The 19,985-nt window shown below is 43.7% G+C and overlaps 1 protein-coding gene across 1 annotated transcript in view; it reads right to left on the reverse strand.

Moving 5' to 3' along the window:
* The window catches only part of TMEFF2 (transmembrane protein with EGF-like and two follistatin-like domains 2), a gene marked incomplete at its 5' end in the record, with an annotated part of 124,764 nt that overhangs the window by 51,812 nt on the left and 52,967 nt on the right, over window positions 1–19,985 (reverse strand). The window lies entirely within an intron of this gene.

A 19,985-nucleotide genomic window follows, 5' to 3' on the forward strand; every position in this document is an offset into this window, starting at 1 on the left:
AATTGCCTGTCATGTGGTGCAATCTGGTGCCTTCCAAAGGCAAAACATTTTTCTCGTCAGAGGTACAGCTATGAGCCCCAAGGACTAGTTACCTCTGGCAGGAAAGATTTAGTGCTGTCCAGAGGAGGGGACGATCCAGCATAGGTTATATTTGAAACCCAGGAAAGCCAACACCAGTGTCTGCAATTATGTAAGGTTTGTATCTGGCCCTTAAGTCGAAAACATGAAGGGACTAAGGGGAAAATAAAAATACAGGTGTAAGAAGACTGCAGAAAAATTCTGATGGCTGAGTACTGAAGGAGGGAGATATCATGAAGGTAGGCACCAAGAAGAGGGTTTGTTAAATGATCCAAAAGAAACATTATCTACATTTCTATTAAAGCTTATAACACCTTTTGATATCTTCTGATAGGTGCTGCTTTCTAGCAAGACACTGCACCTAGCAATATCCTTCTGCCAGTTAGAGAATAATTAAACCAAGCCAGGCTTTAAGTATCAATCAGCTTTGACTGATGTTATCTGCACAAGCAGCCTCAGCAGCAGCATCCTTTCATTTCTCTCTCTCATTTGGAGTCAGCACTGTGGTGTGGGCTTACTGCACATTAGGGTCCAAGCTAGCAAAGCTGGTGGACAGGCTGGACAAGTGTGTTGGCAGCCCCAGTGACACTGATGGGACAAATCATCTGCCTGATGTTGCACATCCACCGCACGAGCCTGTCAACCTGGGGGCTACTGGTCAACTGGGCTGCTACTGGAAGCTTTTGGGTTGCTTTTCTCTGACTTGGAATTGTCTGCTTTTGTTATTTACTCAAGAAAGGAGAAGAGTCCCAAGCTTTCACAGAGCTCCTGGAAGAATAAGGGCTTTTCCCCTAGAAAACCAAGCATGACCCCAATGCCTGTGTCTCAACAAACTTACTTTCTTACCCTTGAGAAGTTATTTAACCTGTGTCATGTTTCCCACTGTGTAAATGGGAATAATACCACTCTCTACCAACAGAGAATAGGGAAACTATGGTATTAAAAGATCATTTTATGCTTAGATTCTACAGTGATATAGACCTAGATATAGAAATGCCTAAGGTAGTCAGTTTGTCTCAAATGTTTTTTTCCTGAATTTTAATACAGCCGAAGTAAGTGTTGGTATGTTTAGAGATGAACTATGCTGCAGCTATTTCTTATCAGTTGTGCTTGAATTTAGACTACATTAAGTTGAAGAAATATACCTATGGTGAGCATTCTGATGATCCTAAAGGGAAAAAAATAGAGGGTTTTGCCCTGTCTGTAAAAGTTTGCTCACCTTTACATCCATAAAATTCATGTACAAAATTCCAGAAAGGAAACTCGGAAAGCATGCTGGATTTTTGTTCTACTGCCTTGTCAGGTTTTGTAGGGAGGGTCTGAGCAGCAGGTTTCCTGCTTCCTTAAGTGACCGAGAAACTCTAGGCTCCCGTTTTGTAATGGCCAATGTACAGTGGTGGACAAAGTGTTCGAGTGCCATGTTCTCACACCATCAGCATCTCCACATGTTATGTGTGTGATCCTGACCCAACAGCACCAAGAGGCTCATGCTGCTGTGCAGCTCCTCTCCTCTGCAGCTGCATCCAGACCTGTATTTGTCATGATGTTTCATCTATGTTTTACATGTAGGAATCTCTTCTATCAAGGAGATGACTTTGAGAGCCCATCTTGGTAGAGGATTTCCAGTGGTAAAGATATTAGACAGAACATGTAAAAAATGACTGTATGCAAAGGACAACAGGACCTATGGACAGAAGACTTCTTATGAGAATTGAGCACTCCCCAGCTACCAAGAATATGACAACTGCTCCAGCTCAGGAGGCTGAGAATATATTCTTTATGAAAAGGAGCTATAACTTCTTTGCTTTTTTAGTCTACAAATCACTTCCCTTGTATTTCATGTTAATTAAAAATGCAGGCCCTATTTTTTTCCCCTCTCTGTAATGTTTCTCTTTATAACTAACTGTCCAGAAGGTGTGGTTTGACCAGGGACTTCACATGGTTTCACATCCCAAGCTGAGTAAAATAGCTACTGAAGTCATTAAAGGAAAACATCTGAAAGATGGAGCATGTTGAAGAGAAGTAACTAATTTAGAGAACATCCACATTAAAGCACAATGCAGTTCTAAATAGCTACTGGAAAATAACAAGTAACTCCTCCATCTTTTTCTGAGGAAGCTCCATAATCAACATGCACATTGCCATTCAATGTCTAAGCATGCAGCAGACCTGACTAAAAACCACAGCTGTCTACCTCCCTCTTTTTTTTTTCTGCTGTTAGTAACCACAGATAATATTCTTCTTTACATTTCCTTAAGGTGTGTTTTCTGTCCCTACACAAACACACACGCTGGCATGTGCACCCACACCCAGGACTGATACACAGAGGGGTGTTTTCTCCACACTGTGCAGCTAAGTGCTTTGAGAAATCTGGACATCTTAAGAGTTATTTTCCCAATATTTCCTGCTGCTTTTTAGCTTGAGGACTAGTGGATGCTCATTTTCTAACGTGACTCTTTTTCCTTGTTTTTTTTTTTTTTTTCTTTTTTTCTTGCTGCACTTGCTGATTTGCACTTGCTCCTGTATCTCAACTAAAAAAAAGTTAGCAAAAGAAATCTAATTTCTAGATTCCTCTTTTAAAAATAAAAGGAATATGGTTATCTTTTTCTCACACACATTACATAGTTATCATGTTAGCAATGGTTTAGGTTTAACACCAAGACCCTGTTAGGAATGTAGCAGAACTCCAGGGAGGCTATCAGCTGAAGCCCACTCCTTATCACTCACACAACTGAGAAATGTTAAGCTGCAAGTCCCTGTTTGTATTAGCAAGATTAGCAACTTCCAGAGTTCAAGGAAATGTGCTAACATGGGTTAGAAGGTCACAAACATTACCTGAAAGTCACTTCAGAGACTATCTCAATCTCCTAAGCAATATAAATTCTTTAGCTGGGAAGGCACTACACATAATTTACAGAGCCAATGGACTGTGGTAACCACAACAGCTCCTGTTTTAATAATTTGGTTCTTTTCTGGCATTCTCACTGCACTCAGAAGGGATACTCATGATTTCAAGAATATCTGCTTTGCTTGCAAGCCCCACAAGAAAGAAATAATTTTTGAGACATTTTACTTTGTTACTTTAGCAGAAAAACCAGACAAAGTATCATCAGTGGATCAGTCTGAGTCTGTGCTTATCCCCTGTAACATCAGGAGAAAACTAAAAGCCTCAAACTTACCCCCTCTGTTTACTAAAGGCACCTCTACTTTCTCTTTACACTTCAACGTCTTTGAGTCAAGAGTCTTCTGTAGGTGCTACGACCCCAACAGATCCTGCTATGACTGTATCCACACAGCTTGCCAGACTCATGCTCTGCCAGGAGTTGATGACTGGTGGCTGCACTGGTTTAACAAATGGCCACCAAAATCTCTGGATAACTCTTGCTCAGTGTCTTCCCAAGACGCTTGACAAGTGTCAAAAGCAGGACAGAAATAAACTCTTTGCAATTCCCAGAGGAGCAGCTCCAATGAGATGGGTTGGAAATATTCACAGCAGCTCAGAGTCTTGATCTGATACACAAAGTGTCACCACCTTCCTAAGTGACACAAGGGACGTGTGTGTAACTTGCCTGATGGACTATACTGTTAGGAGTAAATGGAAGTGGAAAGAGTACCTGGTGAGCCGTGAGGGAGAGAGACAATTAGGTGGCAGCACTGGCTAAACACTCATCTCTCAATCTCTCCTTGCTAACAGGCCTCTGAAGGCAACAGGGCAAACTCAAGAGTCTCAGTTCAGTTTTCACGTGGCTTGCAGAACTACTAGCACTATTATAATAATCTTAATTCAATAAAATTTAAGTATACTGAAGAACACAACAAAGAAACAGTATAAAACATCATCCCCATGTGCTTGGATGCACAGAAATATGAGTATAATGAACTGTTATGATTTGTTTTATATTATGTAGTGTTCCTTTGATTGATGTGATCAGACATGTGCTCATCACAATTCATGATTCTGACTTGACTCCTCGTGGTGGGACACCGTTGCTACTGTTGAATGAAGAACTTCAAACAAAGCTTGCTCTAGCTCATCCTAACAGGATATGCACTTGGGTTTAGCTACAAAATCTAGGTAATAATGAAAATCATGTGGAGATGAGGGTCGATGGCTATTTTTGTATTTTGGAATGAAAGACAATGTGCAAATTAAAATGTAGAGAAGGAGGAGAATGCTCTTCAGAGCAGCTGAGATGATATCAGCACATGCTTCTGTCCTAACTGGAGTGCTGTGGGCAGGTGACAAGACGAGTGGACGAAGTGAGAAAGCTCTGAGAAATCAGGGCAGAGAAGTCAGCAGAATTTACTAAATGTGTTAGAACAAACACTACCTGCACCTCTACCAAATGGCTAAAAACATCTCATAAACTTGACCAATAAAAGCCCAGATGCTGCAAGTGACTTCACTCTGATCAATAAGTCTTTTTTCCTGAAAGCATTAGCTCAGTCAAAACCTGCAAAGTGAGAAAAATGAAGGGTGCAAAGCAGGGGGTTGACTCATGAATGACTCTGCTCTTCAAGTCTGGCACAGACTCAGAACAGCATTATGGTCAAAATGAAAAGAAAATGGCTTACTGTATCAGTAATAAATCCACACTCTGCCATGCCTTGCTCTGCTTTACTCCTGCTGCCTGGCTCCATCTCAATAAATACAAACTTGCTCTCTCTCACACACAAACACGCTGGGGAAATGACTTAGTGTGCAGCAAAACACTGTCTTGACCCAGCTCAGAACTTCTCAAGGAGACCTGAAATATTCCCCTTCATGACAAGGGGCCTTTGACTGGCTTCTCCACAGCACCAAGGGTCAATCCTTGAAACCAGCCCTCTGCTATGGATAGGCAGGTTATTTAAAGAGTGCTGCTGTACCTGAGCTGGCTGCTGGTCTGGAAACCAGACCACCTTTCCCAGTGTTTATATCGCTTCAGGGGCCCTGTCTTGGGTGCTTCCAACATTGCTACTCTCAGCCATGTGCTGGAAAAGGTTAACAGGATGAGTTCAGCATGATGCAAATACCTAACAGGGTTTTTGGGGAGAAATTAGATGTATCCAGCCAGCTCAGATTGCTGATAAAACACGCTCTTATCTTCTTGCTAAACACCACGTAGATAGAGCCTGGCACTGCTTTGATGCCAGTCAGACTCAATTTGCAATGTTTTGCTTTTCCAGCTCTCATAATTCTACTGTCATTCTCAGGTTATATTTGTTCTTAAAATCACAGCCGGTGGATTATCTGAAGGTATAAGGAACTCATTTTCTGTGTATATTTGTTTTGAAAGGGATGCCTAAGCTTTCAGGCTGTGCAGAAAACGCTTATGAATATAATAAATATCAGATACTATTAAGTTTATAATTTAAAAAACTAATTATTTTTGTGGAGCTGATTAATAATTTTTCAATTTATACCAGAGAGGAAAAAAAAAAGCCCTCCTGAAATAGCTCACCCTTGTGTGAGGCGCTGCACCGAGCTCACTTGTGCTGAAGGCTCTGACTCTGCCCTGGATGCAGTCTGATTTGTGCAAGAAAAGTGCCTAAGAAGTTCTCTGAGTTCAGAAAATAACTAGTATAAAAGTTATTTCACATTATCATTGAGTCCTGCTGCTCTCTCTAGTTCCATGTTTATTTTTTTATCTCCTGTCTTGCTTTCTGTCATGCCATCTTTCCCATTCTCCTCTGGCTTCCTTCCTTTCCCCACCCGCCCCAGTTCTTCAGTCACAATTGCCCTAAGACAGGGCCCAGCACGGAGCAGCTCTGGCAGCCCTGCAGATGAGCTGCTGCTGTAAGGAGAAGAGTGGGCCAAGGCAAAGCCGTGTGCTTCTCAATCCACACAGCTCGAGGTCTTAGAAAGCAGCCATCTCCAGCTGCCATGCAGTCCAGGGGCTTGGAGACCTTTTTGGCAAGCTGGGTAGCTTTCCTACCTTCTGAACCTCATTTACTGAGGCTAAAAGTGGATGTGATTGGAATGGTTTTACAGGAACAGCATTGCTCCTCTGTATCTATCTGGTTGCATTTCTCTCCTTTCAGGGGGCACAACTGAAGGTCTCCAAGAGCATCCAGCTCTAAAGTCCAGACATGACCCCTAAAGACCTCTGTAGGGACTTGCCTGTATTTGTACAACAGTGGCCAGGAGGGAACGGATTCAATTCTTACTCAAAGTTTATTTATTCTAAACAAACACCATTTGCTTGTTTCTGTCTCATGCATATCCCTGCTGTTCCCACAGTGCATTTGATAAAAAATTAAATACGATTAGTCGAGGCCAGTTTCTCCTAGCAAACATCTCTGATGGCATTTCAAAAGGAATGGCTCATTGAATAAAAGCCTAGTGTAAGCTTTCGGAAGGCTGACATGAAACAGCTGCCATTATTGCACCCTTGGGTGGTCCCCCTACAAAATCTGATGTTTGCCTGGTGTGTGTGGGATGCCAACACAGCAGATTTATGAAGGTGTACGATGACCAGCATTGACAGTCTTTGCCAGCCTGAGGAAGAGGAGGCTTATTTAATTTTGCCAAGAGCTTCCCCTCATAAAGAGCTTTGAGTAAAAAGCCAAATAGCACGTGGGGACTACTCATCTCAGCATCGCATTGATTTAATTTTAAAGAGAAATCATTTCTTTGCAGGAGAATTTTCAAGAAATAGATAGAGCTTGTTGTGAAAACACGCCTGCGATGCTGCCAAAGCTTTTGTGGCCCTAGTCCCTGCTCTCATCTATTTCAGTGTGCCCAGCAGTGCAAACAAAACTGCCAAGTGGACATGCCCATGCCTGGAGGGAAGCAATGTGATGGGTCACCAACCAAGGCTGTTATTAAAGGGCCTGGAGGGAGATTACTATAGTCCTAACTGTAAGGACCAGAAGATTTTTCAGGTTCAAGGAGAAAGAGGAAAAGATGATGTCCAATCCCTCCCTCGGGCTGTCTTGCTCGGCCACATGGATCGTTAAACACCAGCGCTGTGTCAAGGGAGATGGGAAGCTGCAGTCCAGGAAAGTACCCAATATTGTAATGTTCTTCGTCTTGCCAGAAGAACGGCCACCAAAGGTTACTTGGGAGGAGAGTCAAGTGTGAGCTGCTCAGGGCCTACTAGCCCTACGTGCCAGAACTGGAGAATGGAGTTAGCCAGGCTTGAAACCCTCTTCACCCCTTCTGTGCACTGCCAAAAACCCTCTCCCTGCAGAGCTGCAAAGAGCCTTGGATCTTTGGGCTCTGCCGAAAAGCAGGGACTGGTTCAGGCCCCTCCTCCTCCTCTCGTAGGTCTGGGCAGAAGCTGCATCCCACACAGCCTGAAAGAGGAGATGCTGCAGGACACCTTACACTATAAACACACGATGCAAAGACAATCCGATGGATGGAGCATATGGACTATATACATGCTGGAACACTGCACTTACTGCACATTCTATCCAGCAAATAATGCACTAGATACAGGTTCAGCTGGAGGAACAGCAGTCAGCAGTGCCTTCCTCTGCAGGGAAAGATGCTACAGCTGGAGGTAAACCACAGGAATTACCTGTCTGTGCTTTCCCTGAACTCTGTCAGAATTAAAAACCCAACTAAGGTCCTTAACACTTTTATTCATTCTAGGCAGAAAGGAACCTGCATCACCCAATTCAGGGGAATTCAGTGAAAAACAATAAGTAAGGATTCACCCCATGATTCACAAAGCCTACAGTAAGGAAGTCCCAAATGGGTGATGTGACTTTCCAGGGCTTTCTGCATGGAAAGGGTGCTTTTGCCAGCTTCCCACTGGTGGAAAGATTAACAGAAGAGTTGAATGTGAACCCTTAAAGCTTCTCATCTCTCAAGAAGAAGAAATGAAAGGAACAAAGATAAAACCTAAAAAAGCTGTCTAGCATCCACTTGGTGAATACTTCAGTTTTAAGGTCTTTGTCACTTTGCTATTGATTTAAGTCTGTGTATCCTTTTGAATATTAGTATGGCTAGCAAGATAGCAACATCATACATAAAAATGTTCTTTATTCCAGAACAGATGAAACTCCCAGTGGTAAAAGAAGATTTAGGTATCTCTGAAGATTTCTTATCGCTGTGCAACATAACTCTCTAATGGTTCAGTGCCTTGGAGGGTCATCTGAGATCACTTACCACATAAATCAAATAGGTGGCAGGCTATAAGAGTAGAAGCCTATAGCAATTTCATGTCTTTGCTCGCAGACATCAAATTTATCTTTTAGGCAGACTATAGAGGAGATAATATGCCACTCCATTTAAGCCACTGAAGAAACCCAAATCTGGGTATTAACCAATTTTAGGAAGCTGCCCTTAGTCTTGACTGCACTACAATTATCTTGGGAAATGACTGGGTTTAAATCCCAAAATGTGGACCGCAGACACTGGTCCTGGTTCTAATTTACACTGAGGCTTCTGTAAATCACACTGGCAATGGAAGGGAGCATCAGAGCGAGTGAAAGTCCAATTTACTTTATGCCCCATTTACATAATCAGGGTGGTGTAAAGTGGCCCTACTGTAAAAATGACTCGGGTCTACCTTTCACTGATCTCAACAACAGGAGCGTAGCTTTCTACTGCTTGTGTTTCTTCCAGGTCACGCTCCTTTCTGCTTGTTTCTGTGGTGCTTGTGCAGGTTCCTCACACGTAGCTGAGAGCTGGAGCTGCCCCAGAGCTCAGGAGTCGAGAAGACACGTGGCAAGCTTGTGCCCTGTAATGGGGTCTCAGAAGGTGTCAGCTCAGTCAGGTGCCAAAACTGACAGTCAAAAACCGTGTTCAGAGATTGGAAGCCATGATAGATGGCTCCTCGTCTACCTCTTCCTCTACCAGCTCGATGGTGAGCCTCAAAGGGCCATCCTCAGTCCCCCTTCACAGCTCCTGCCCCAGCAGAATTTCATGTTTCCACAGCAGCACTCCTTGACCTGCAATTGTCACCACTGAGATGATCCTCTAAACTTGTAAAACCAGGGCTCATCCCTGTGTTTGCTCCTTTCTCTGTGAGTGAGAATTTCCATAGAAAAGGAAAGAAAAAATGTCTCAGAGCCGCTTGTAAAAATATCCCTCCTGACATGTGAAGGTATTTCTGCCTTCCCAAGGCTGTAGCTAGGCAGTCCTTGGGTCTCTGCTGTAGCTCTGGGTGCACAGGAGTGCCGGCACCTAGGAACTTGCTAGAAGCTAAGATGAAGGCAGCTTGGAAGCTTCTAAGTTCTGCAGGAGGAGATCTAATATTTATGCAACACAGATCCTATCTTTTATATATAACTCTCTTCTTCAACAAACACAACCTACTGCATCAGTTAATTGCATGAAAACATTCAGCAGCAAGATGACCTTCAGGACAAATGGGAAAAAAATAAATCAGATGAACCATGTTTTTCCTTTTTATTTCCATTATTAGTGGGCAGGTCGAGGCATTGCCTCAGTAGCACCACTACTGACTTACTGTGCTCCTTGGCTTATGGTTTACGTAGTGGAACAGTTGTGTCCACAGTGTAAAACCCATGACAAGTACTGCCAGCACTGCTGATAGCCTAAGCAGAAAGGCAAGGGAGTTCAGGAGTAACAGAGCTACTCCTGCAAGGGTGGCAAAGATTTAGGAGAAGGATTCTCCACGGGCCAGGTCTATGGATCAACTGAGGATCCGCTTTTGTGCTGTCACCCAGAATTTGTGTGACTGTGCAGGGAAAAACCTCCCAGACCTACACTAACAGGACATACAGGTTGAGTCTGATATGTGAAACTCAGTCTTGATAGGAGCAGCGGAGAAGCGTGGATTGGAATCCATTTACACCAGGACCATGTTGCCCTTCTGAGTATAATTTTACAGATGTGTTTATGATATAGGTGGAGCCATATGGCACGAAAGGTTTAAACATTTAATCTCACTTAGCTTCAATACACTGCATATACAGAAAATTGGAAGCCCAGCAGGAAAATGTCAGATTTCATTCTCACTTAGTTGTGATTAACCTTTATGAGCTCGCTCAGAGTTCTGTCATCTGTGAAGTCACCGAGGGCAGGCAGGCTGTGAAAGCCCTGCCTTGCTGCTTTGGCCAAAGGTGCCGCAGCTGCTGAGCTCGAGGTCTCTGAGGGCCACCCTGCCGGGGTCAGTGCACCCTGCTCCACGCCTTCCCTGAGTATGGAGAGAGTAGAAGGGACTCTGCAGGGAGTGAATGACCTGGGGGGATTCTCCCTCTTCTCTTCAGCTCCACTTCCTTGAGTTCCTCGTCCAGCTTGGAGCAGCCCTACGCCAGGAGATGGATGCAAAGCACATAGCTGGTGTGTGTCCCACATAGCTGGTGTGTATCCCACTTTGCAAATTTGCTTTTTCTCATTAATATTGACTCCCACACACAAACGCTTTAGCTATATTCGCTGATTGCATTACCATTGCAGAAGTGCAATTAACAAATTAAAAGGGAGGATTGTGATTCAGTTTAATTTGGGGAAAATCTTTAAATAATAATAGTAAAAAAAGAGTCTGATGTTTGAGGATCATTCCCCTCTGCTATGCATTTTAATGCCTTGGACATGCTCTAAGAGAAACGCTTTCATCAGAATAAACGTGTCCCAGAATGCTGCAGTAGTGGCATCCACAGGTACTTGAAGAAGCATCAACAAGACAAAAAACAAACAAATGAAAGAAACCCTGACAGATGCTAAACCAGATACTAGATTGCAAATGAAGGTGTATCACCACGGAGAGAGGAAGGGGGAAAATGCCAGCTGGAAGCTGCTCAGACTGATCTGAGACTGCCAGCTTATTCACAAAATCTTAGGAAAAGCCACACACAACACACACAACATCAGCCCACGTGAAAGCCAGTGCCACAGATATCTGTGGAAAGAGGGACGGTAGAAAATCTCCCATACTTGCGCTCCTTCCAGATACTTGTATCATAAAATAAACCAGCTCCACCAAGTAAATCAATGTTTGCAAGAGCAGTCAAAATTCCCAAGCCAAAGCTGGACTGCTTTTCTCTCCAAAACCCAGCTGAGCACACCTGGAGGAATGGCTGCAAAATGGTATCTCCTTCCTCTCCCATCTCCTCTGAAAAACACCTTTCAGGTGATCTAATATGAGAAACTATAATCATTAAGGATTGATCATGCTAATATAATTTTCTGGATGGCTTATTAACCTACTAAGACATGTTTTTCTCTACTTCCCTTCATTAGCAACAGCAATAATTAGGTAAGGACAGAGTAGCAAAATTGATCATATGCTGCTGCTGAAGGGGACAGAGAATGTATCATGGACATTTAGCATAATGTTCTCCAAACTCGAGATGCATTAATTATATTTAGTAACACAGCTATTTTCTGCCTTTGATAGAAGGAATCCATTAATGTAACCATTGTAGAAGAGAAGCTTATTTTTCTCCTGTTCCAAAACGGAATTTTCTTTTTTCTTTAAAGTTCATAACGTAAAATGAGACAAGAAAACATCACTGCCTCAAGTATCTATTGATACCACATCCCTTCCTCATTCCAGTTTGACTACGGGTCTCCTCATGAAAGCAGCACTTTAAAAGCAGAATGGATGCAGGGCTCTGGCTAGGAAGCAGAGAAGCGAGTTCTGCTGTCACCTCCCGGACAATAATCCCCAGAGACACCATCTTCACTATATTTTTTGGGTCAGCTTCAGAGAGCCTTCCCACGGCCTGCCACCCGTGGTCACCAAGACAAAGCATCTGCCCCAACGCTCAGGCAGCACTACTCAGAATAGGCGTGTACCTAAATATCCAGATTTTCTGAGTTCACAGAGGCAACTGGAGAGCAGCTGTGCTGAGCCCAGGGCTGCAACGTGCTCCCCCCTCGCCGACTGCAGCACCCCCAGGGCGTGGGCTGGGGGATGGAGGAGGATGAAGGGTTGGGGTTGGTGTGCTGCCGCTCACCCTCCCAACCTGTGACCCCCACCCCCCAGCAGCCACCCCGACCCTTGAAGGAGAAGCCACCAGTTAAGTGACCCCAGACACGTGGAGATAGGGGCCGGTGACAACTCGTGATGGGGGGTGGCAGCCCCAGAGCCCTGCAGCACCCTGCTGGCGTGGGAAGCGCCTCAGAGCGACGAAGGGGTCGCGGTGATGACAGAATCCTTTAGGTTGGAAGATGAGTTTTTACATATTTTTTTCAAATGCCAGCAACTGGCTTTCCCTGAGCTCTGCCCCTACGTAGAGCAGCAGGCAGCTTTCGGGAGATAAAAGCATTACAGGCAGCTGAAAAGAGTTGACATTACAAACTTGGCACTCTGATGGGATGCTGCACAAACAGGGAAAGGGAGGATCTGCCAAAGAGAGAGCCAGAGATAATACGAAAAGCATAAACCAAACATATTGACCTTATTTAAGTCCAAGCAGCACAACACTAGGATACTTAATGCAAAAATGTTCTTTATTCCACACGCACACAAATGTTTTCTTTAAATATGCAATTCACTTGATATCTGCACTCCCCCCTCTTCAGATACGAAATCCAAAATAATGATTATATCAGTCACTGCTTAATACATTCAACTGTGGCCCTGATTTTCATGCATGAATGGTCATTTACATATCATTACCCATCATGCCATCCACTCAGATTTTTCTTTCTAAATAGAGTAATACATTTAAAGTTGTCATTTTAAAACAAAAATGTTTAAAAAGGGGACTTTCATTTCGTGGTATCTTATCTGTGCTCTTAGCGGCTAATAGACCAGAATATTAAAATGGAAAATTCTCAGTGTGTGTGACAACTGCCACACTGTGAAGATCTTAAAGAAGAGGCAATTATCGAGGGATTTTTCTCAACTTTGGAAACACGGATAAATACAAGTAGAAAAGCCGTGGCAAACCAACCAGAAGCAAAACAGTAATTATAGTATGTTCTTCTGTTCTCCTAACACGAGTCCTCATTGGACGCAAAGCTAGTTCTGGGTTAGGAAAATCACTGTGGACATGAGATGCAGTTAGAAGCTTTGCATGAATAAATTACAATTTTTCAATTAATACTGCCCATGCCCACAACACGGGAGGGTTGTGGGTTTTTCTTCCTCCTCCTGCTACTTTTAAAGTAATTTTCTGCTATGTTTAATTAGGAAATTTCTCTACAGAAGGCAATGTGATAGAAGATTAATTCTCTATTTCCTCACCCACTGTGTCAGTAGACTCAAGTGGACACTATAAACCCCAGTTAAATACGATGAGGACGATCAAGCATGGAGCTCCTTTCAAGAGGTCGTGTCTGCAGACTGTACATCTCATTTCAAAACAATAGAAAGGAGTTAGAAAATGGTATTTCTCCGTGGTGCAAGGCCACAGAGGAGCGATTCCGAGTGCTCCACGGTGCGAGGGTTCACCGTGCTGGCTGAGAGGCACCACTAATGAGACTGAACACCACCGAGTGAGAAACAGCATCTCTGCAAACGCTGATGTTTGGGGTCTTTTTCTCCTGCTCACCACTAATAATTACTCCTCTCGTAGTCACATCCTATTTTACATCTGTTGTGCCAAGTATGAAACAGCAATTAAACAATAAATAATGAAGTGTTTGCTGGTGGGCAATATAATAAAGGGTTTGGGTTTTTTTTTAAGGGAATCGACAAAAGGTGCAAACCATATTTGTTTTTAATGAACAATGGAGGGAACGAGCTATTTGCCTTCAGGACAAAAAATCCTATGAGCCTCTACTGCTGCCAGTGCTGAGTAAATATTGGGTTAATGCCTTTTTAAACAGGAATCTGAGCCAGAGTAAGAATAGTTAGGGGAAAACGACTTATAAGACACTAAAACATGCAAGATGTTATCCTATGACAGAAAGAGTAAGCAATTTCCTCAGAAGTTTTATTAATGAAGTGACTGAACATCAAAACAGAGAAAGCATGAATGGTTTCGAGGAGGAAATGCAAATATGTAGCCTAACAGGGACCAAGAGCTTTGCCCATTGATTAACCAGGACCAGATTGTTTTAATGCAATAAAAGTTGTCAGTACATAGCTCCTGGGGACAGGAAAGGTCAAAACAGGACAACTGACAGAAAATGAAATGCAGAAGAAACTTCACTCTCAAATTCATTCTGGGCTTAAAAGAATATATCATCATTTTGGCTAGTCTGATGCTTATTTACTTCCCCCTCATTTTGAAGTATTTGTAAGACAATCTCATCCTGCTCTGCTTGATGCTGTTCTGGCTTCATGTAGAGAAAAGTTCCAGCAGAGCATTTAAGGAGAAGCAGCCACCTTCGCAGAGTCCAAGGGAGTGCTGCAAGGATGACATGACTCAGAAAACAGGACTTCGAGGGGAGCTTAAGGGAATGGAAATTTTTTACCTGGGAAAAGAGAAGACTGAAAAGAGACTAGACGTCTGATATAAAAAGGAATGTTAAAAAGGTTGCTATAAAAAGAAGGATAATCAATTGTTCTCCACATCCACTATTTCTGAGACAAGAAATAATTGATATAATTTACAGCAAAGGAGATTTAAGTTAGATATTAGGATTTTATTTTTTTTTCCCTCCCAGCTTCTAAGCATTACCACCCACTGGAATAGGCTGCACCTGAGTGAGGTTGGTGTGCACAGAAGCTGCTGCTGAGATGGGACCATGCAAATCTCTGCAAGGGACAATCTAACTACAGATCTTCCCATCACACCTGAGAAGGATGGATGTGATGGTCAATTGAAGCTACTCCCAGAATTATATGTCTATGGCTGTAGCATCCCTTTCTGCAGTTTAGGCAACAGCTGGGCTCCATACTATGCAAGACTTGGTCTTCATACGAATACCCACTGAAATCATGGGGCATTTTTTGGCAACATGATTAAAATGTCTTCATGTCAGCTGGGTATGTGGGTATCTGCCCACATATGGGGCCAGTACATGTTTTTGCATAACCTCTACAAGTTTGGTTATCCCTAGGACCTTGTGGACAAGACTTCAGCTCTTCTTCTGAAGAGGCAGGGGAGCCAACTGCATCTCCTTTCTCCCTCAGTAGAGAAGTTTCTTTTATTAGACACTCTGGTTTGAAAAGATCTGTTCCAGCTGATCAAGTTTTTGTTGCATTATAATTAGATACCTTTTAGAGAAAAGGCATAGATCTCTTCAAAGGGAAAACTTTACATGGCTTGCAAAATCTCCGTTAATACAGAAACACAGGTAAGGAAGGCACTGCATTTCCCAGAGCAGTGGGCATTGAGTTTCCAGGTTATCACTCAGCTCATCACTCTGCAGGTAAAACCTGGGGTCTGCCCCTGCTCAGGGAGAAACAGAAACCTGCCCCCCTCACACCAAGCCGATGCTGCCTGCCATGGACCCTGCGGCAGCTGCACCCCATTCAGAGGGCAGATGGTGGCAGAGGGAATGAAGCTCCTCATACCAGCTCCAAACCAGTGGATGCCCTGGGGAGCCTACTACACAAAATCTGTCCCCTCTGCCCCAGTTTCCAAGGGGTGAGTAGCTCTTTTAAAGCAAAACCAGTCTCCAGAGGTTCCCCAGGCTCTGCTGTTTGCAGCCAGCACCCATGCTACGCAGCTGGACACGGAGTGTGCTTTGCCCTCCTCCTTTTTCCTTTGTGAGCTGTTGGGCCTGGGGCAGAATGACAGTTCATTTGCACAGTCACAACGTAGCCTTTCAGAAAGGAAATATAAAATGGTGAATCAGAGGTCCAGACATACCCATCTGTCATCTCCAATAAGCATGTGTGTGCCATGCGAATGCCTGGTCACTCCTCTAATTAGCTGTTAGAGCTGAATGGGCAATTTTCAGCCAGAAGTGCATGAAATGCATGAACATTTTAATGATGCACAGAACAATTAAGAATATTACATGCACAGTTCCTCATCACCTTGAGCTTTTCTCTTGACTTAAGGTTGGTGGATCTCAAGCTCTTTAACTGTCTTAGAGCAGGAGGGCACAGCAGGAGTCAGGAAAAGGTGAGCTGAATGAATTGCAGCAAGGCAAGCTCTTTTTAAAATGCAACTTTTCCTTCCAAAAACTCTTAGATAATGACGGCAAAAAAGTCTGCAGTGAATTCTAATGAAATAAAAAAAAAAAAAAAGGCCAGAATAATAGATGTGTCCCACGTGACAACAGGGAAAAATGAAGGGTCTGACTCAGGTCCTGTTCTAATCAACGTGACTCTCTCCATTACCTCTGCTAACAATCACATTAAACCCTTTATGTTTGGTCGAGTAGATACAGCACAGAGGTAAGAAGCAAGAAAGGCTAGTACCTGAAATGGCAGCTAAGCATCAGGTAAGCCACCTAAAGATTTACTGCATCAAGATGAGTTTATGTATGAATATACAGAGAAAGCATACAGATGGCATGGATGCTATTTCAGCAGAGAGCAAACCCCTTGTGTCTTCTCCCCACACATGGGAAGAGGGGATTTGGACAAAAAAAACCAAAACCAAAAATCACACAGGAGGCAGCCAGACCCTATAGGCATAACCAAGCAACGTAACTGTATCTAAGCAGTGTAATCCCATATCTACATACACAGAAAAAAAGGACATGGTCCAGGGTGAAAAGTCTTAACATTATCACATATTAAATATTTGCAATAGAAGATGCAATGTTGTTCTTGCTCAAAACACTGTGTAAATTTGGCTTCAGGAAAACCCCTGGGATAAATTCTGTGCTGCATGTGCTGGCCTAAAGCTCAAGCCACGCTGTGGGCTCAGACACAGCACGGTGAGGGAGGAGGAGATGCCTCCTAGCTCATGGAGGGGAAGCCAGCTTTTGCTCCTCTCAGCTGGGTGCCCACTGGACTCCAGCAGAGCACAGTCGCCTCCTAACAGGATGGGACCAACCCCCAAGTGTCCACCATGAAAGCTTCTTAGGAAAGTTAGCCAGCATATGGTGGATGTGCAGTTTCTCTGCAACTGCATCTTCAGAGGGGAAGAAGTGTGACCACCACCTAAGCTAACCACTGCTTTCATGTACCTTTATTTTACACTGAGTTGCTATAAACTATCCCTGTAGTATTTTACTGTAATTACATGCAGTAAAAGGAATAACTGGGTAATTACCTCAGACTCTGCTATAATATTTCCACGTTAAAATGTAAATCATAGCTCGTGTCCGTGTTTTAATGATACGAAGAACAGAAGACTGGTCATTTGAGGGGAAACCCACGTGTTAAAAAGCTCTCTGCTCTCCCATAGGCTGGGTGCCCTGTTGACAGCAATGCACGGTTTTAAAACAACCAAGTGTGTCTCCAAGGGTTATTTATCCTCCCTGGAGGCTGGCACCCCTGAAGGGTGTACAGGCAAGCTTACAAGAGACCATTCACACAGGGAGGGAGGCATTGGAGAAATTGGCTTCCTGACCCCAGTCCTGTGCACGCTACGGGCCGGGATTAACAGGGGCTGCCAGCCCCTTGTGCTGCTCTAGACAGCAGCTGCCAGTGTTTTGGGGAAAGGGGTGTTGGATTACCCGCATTTCACCTCCAGAAGGTTGTCTTCCACGTTGAAGGATTTTCTGTCTTTCATGAGCTTTTGCGCTTCATTTAAGCCCTAAATAAAGCACAAATAGCCCACGGGAGTAAACTTTACTCTCCACCTGTCAGAATAATTTCCTACCTGAATTAACTTGTGAATACACTTAAAAAAACCCAGGCACATCTCCTCTGTAGCCTGATTATTTGCCTGCTTTGTTTCCCAAACATTTTTAATGCCGTTTTTCCATTTTGGGTGCAAGTGGAATTATGTTAATGGACTGACAGCGTGAAGAGCAAACACAGGCTTGGACTTTGTGTGTTGTATTTGATCTGGTTTATACAACCCCCCTTGGGCATGACTCTTCACTTAATGGGCTCTGTGCCTGCCTAATTCCTTAGCACCTGCATGCTTTGCAGACATACTTGCAATGAGTTCTTGCCATGGGTGTTGTGAATCCTCTCATCGTGTTGCATCAGTGAGGGCTATACAAGCCCCCTGAGCCTTGCCTGGCAGAGCAGGAGGAGGAACTTTTGGGATACCTCAACGCATACCTCAGAAAGGCAAACTTCAAAGAGTGAATACGAAAGAAAAAAGAAGGAAAAAGAAGAAATAAAAAGAATGGAAGTAAGAAAAGGAGGAGGAAAAAAAAGAAGAAAAAAGAAGGAAAAAAGAAAAATACAAGAAGAAAAAGAAGGAAAAATAGAAGAAAAAGAAGGAAAATAAGAAGAAGAAAGAAGAAGAAAGAAAAAAGAAAAGGAAGAAAAAAAGGAAAAAAGAAAAAAGAAGGAAAAATGAAGGAAAGAAAAAATAGAGCAAAAAGGAAAAAAGATGGAAACAAGAAGAAAAAAAGAGGAAAAAGGAGGAAAAGAGAGGGGAAAAAGAGGGGGGGGGAAAAGGGGGAAACTGTTGATTTAATATCAGTACTCAAGATGCAGCTAGTAAAAAACCACAAGGGGATCACACTGGACACAGTTCGTTCAGGCTTTGATCCAAGAGGCTGGGATCCTGTCAGCCCCTTCCTGAGGGATGGGCCAGTCCCTGCCCACGCCCCTGGCAGCCCCTCCAGACAGAGGTGGCTCATCAAACCCACCCAAAGCTCTGCCCCAACCTCCGGTAAGGATTCTCTCAGCTTAATGAAACCTGTTGCCTCGGGTTGTTGCTTCACTGCTCGAGATCTGGATGGGCCACAAAATTGTGGCCACCCAAACCAGAGCTGATGGCCCATTTCAAAGATAATCATGGGTGTATGAAGTTTGCAGATGGCCTTGCTTTTTGGTGGAGCAGAACCCTTCCTCTGCCCTCCAGCGCATCAGCAGCATGCCACGGATGGCTGCAAAAGCTGGGAGAGGGCTGGTGGGCAGCAGAAGGCCATCTGAGAGGATCCCAGCTGCACCACACAACCAGCATCTACCAGATGCTCTGCCTAGCTCCACGCTACCGCTTTATTAATGACAACACAAATCATCTCTTCCAGCCTTACTACCACAGGTAGTTTAATCAAAGAGCTAACGAAGCAAGCAGGGAAAACACAGCCACACATTGTGCTAGTTCCAGGAAAGCTGCTTTAGAGGAGCAGAAACCTCCAGCACCCTGACAGCTGGTGGCTGAGATGGCTGCAAAATGGGTGACAGGGCTCTGCCAACACAACGGGCCGCTGCCAGGAGCTAAGCCTACAAGGAGCTCTGAGTCCATGCCAGTGTATCCAAAACCCTGTAGCAGAGCACAAAATGTGGTTCTCTCTTCCCTCAAAGATCCTGGTATTTATCACTCCTAAAAATCTTCATCACGTCTCACCTTCTTGCCTTGATCTGGGTTCACTTTCTTCACCGTTTCCCATCTCAGGGTCCTCACTGACTGAGGCACAATGTCTGCTCCTGTAGGTTTTTGGGTCTGTGTGTAGGGGATAGCTCTTCTCAAAGACCTCCTCCCAAACTGCAAATCTCCACTTATGTCTTTCATAGCTCATATTTTTAAAATGGGATTTTTATGGGGAGCATCTTCCCGATGCAGCTGAGCAGGTTCATGCTCTCACACTGTGCCTGTCTGTTCCATTAATGCTGCTGTTTTCCTAACAAGATCTCTGTGCTGAAATGAAATTCACACACGTTGCATCCCCTGAACAGTAGAAGACTTTTCAGAGGATAAAATATAATTGCTCAGTGCATCAAGCAAGATTGATCTCTCTGCATTTCCTGGTAATTACCCTCACGAACAGTCTGCATTAGACACTCTCTGCTGTTGGAGTAGTGTCTAGGGTCTTGTGGTCAGCTCTACTAAAATGCCCCCTGCAGTATGTGACCTATAAGACATATATGCATATCCTACTTAAGTGGATTTCATTTTGCTCTTGGGTTTGCATCTGATCAAAGGAAAAATGCCCATAAAGCTAGTCAACCACACTATCATTACTCAGAACAAATAATAATAAGAAAAAAATCCCTGCATTGTTTTCTATCAGTGTCTACATTTTTTTTCTTACTCATTTTATTCTTGCCCTTTACAAACTATGTTTACAAACAAAA

Source organism: Merops nubicus, unplaced genomic scaffold (assembly GCF_000691845.1).
Source record: "Merops nubicus isolate BGI_N331 unplaced genomic scaffold, ASM69184v1 scaffold4060, whole genome shotgun sequence".
In the NCBI taxonomy this organism is placed as follows: Eukaryota; Metazoa; Chordata; class Aves; order Coraciiformes; family Meropidae; genus Merops; species Merops nubicus.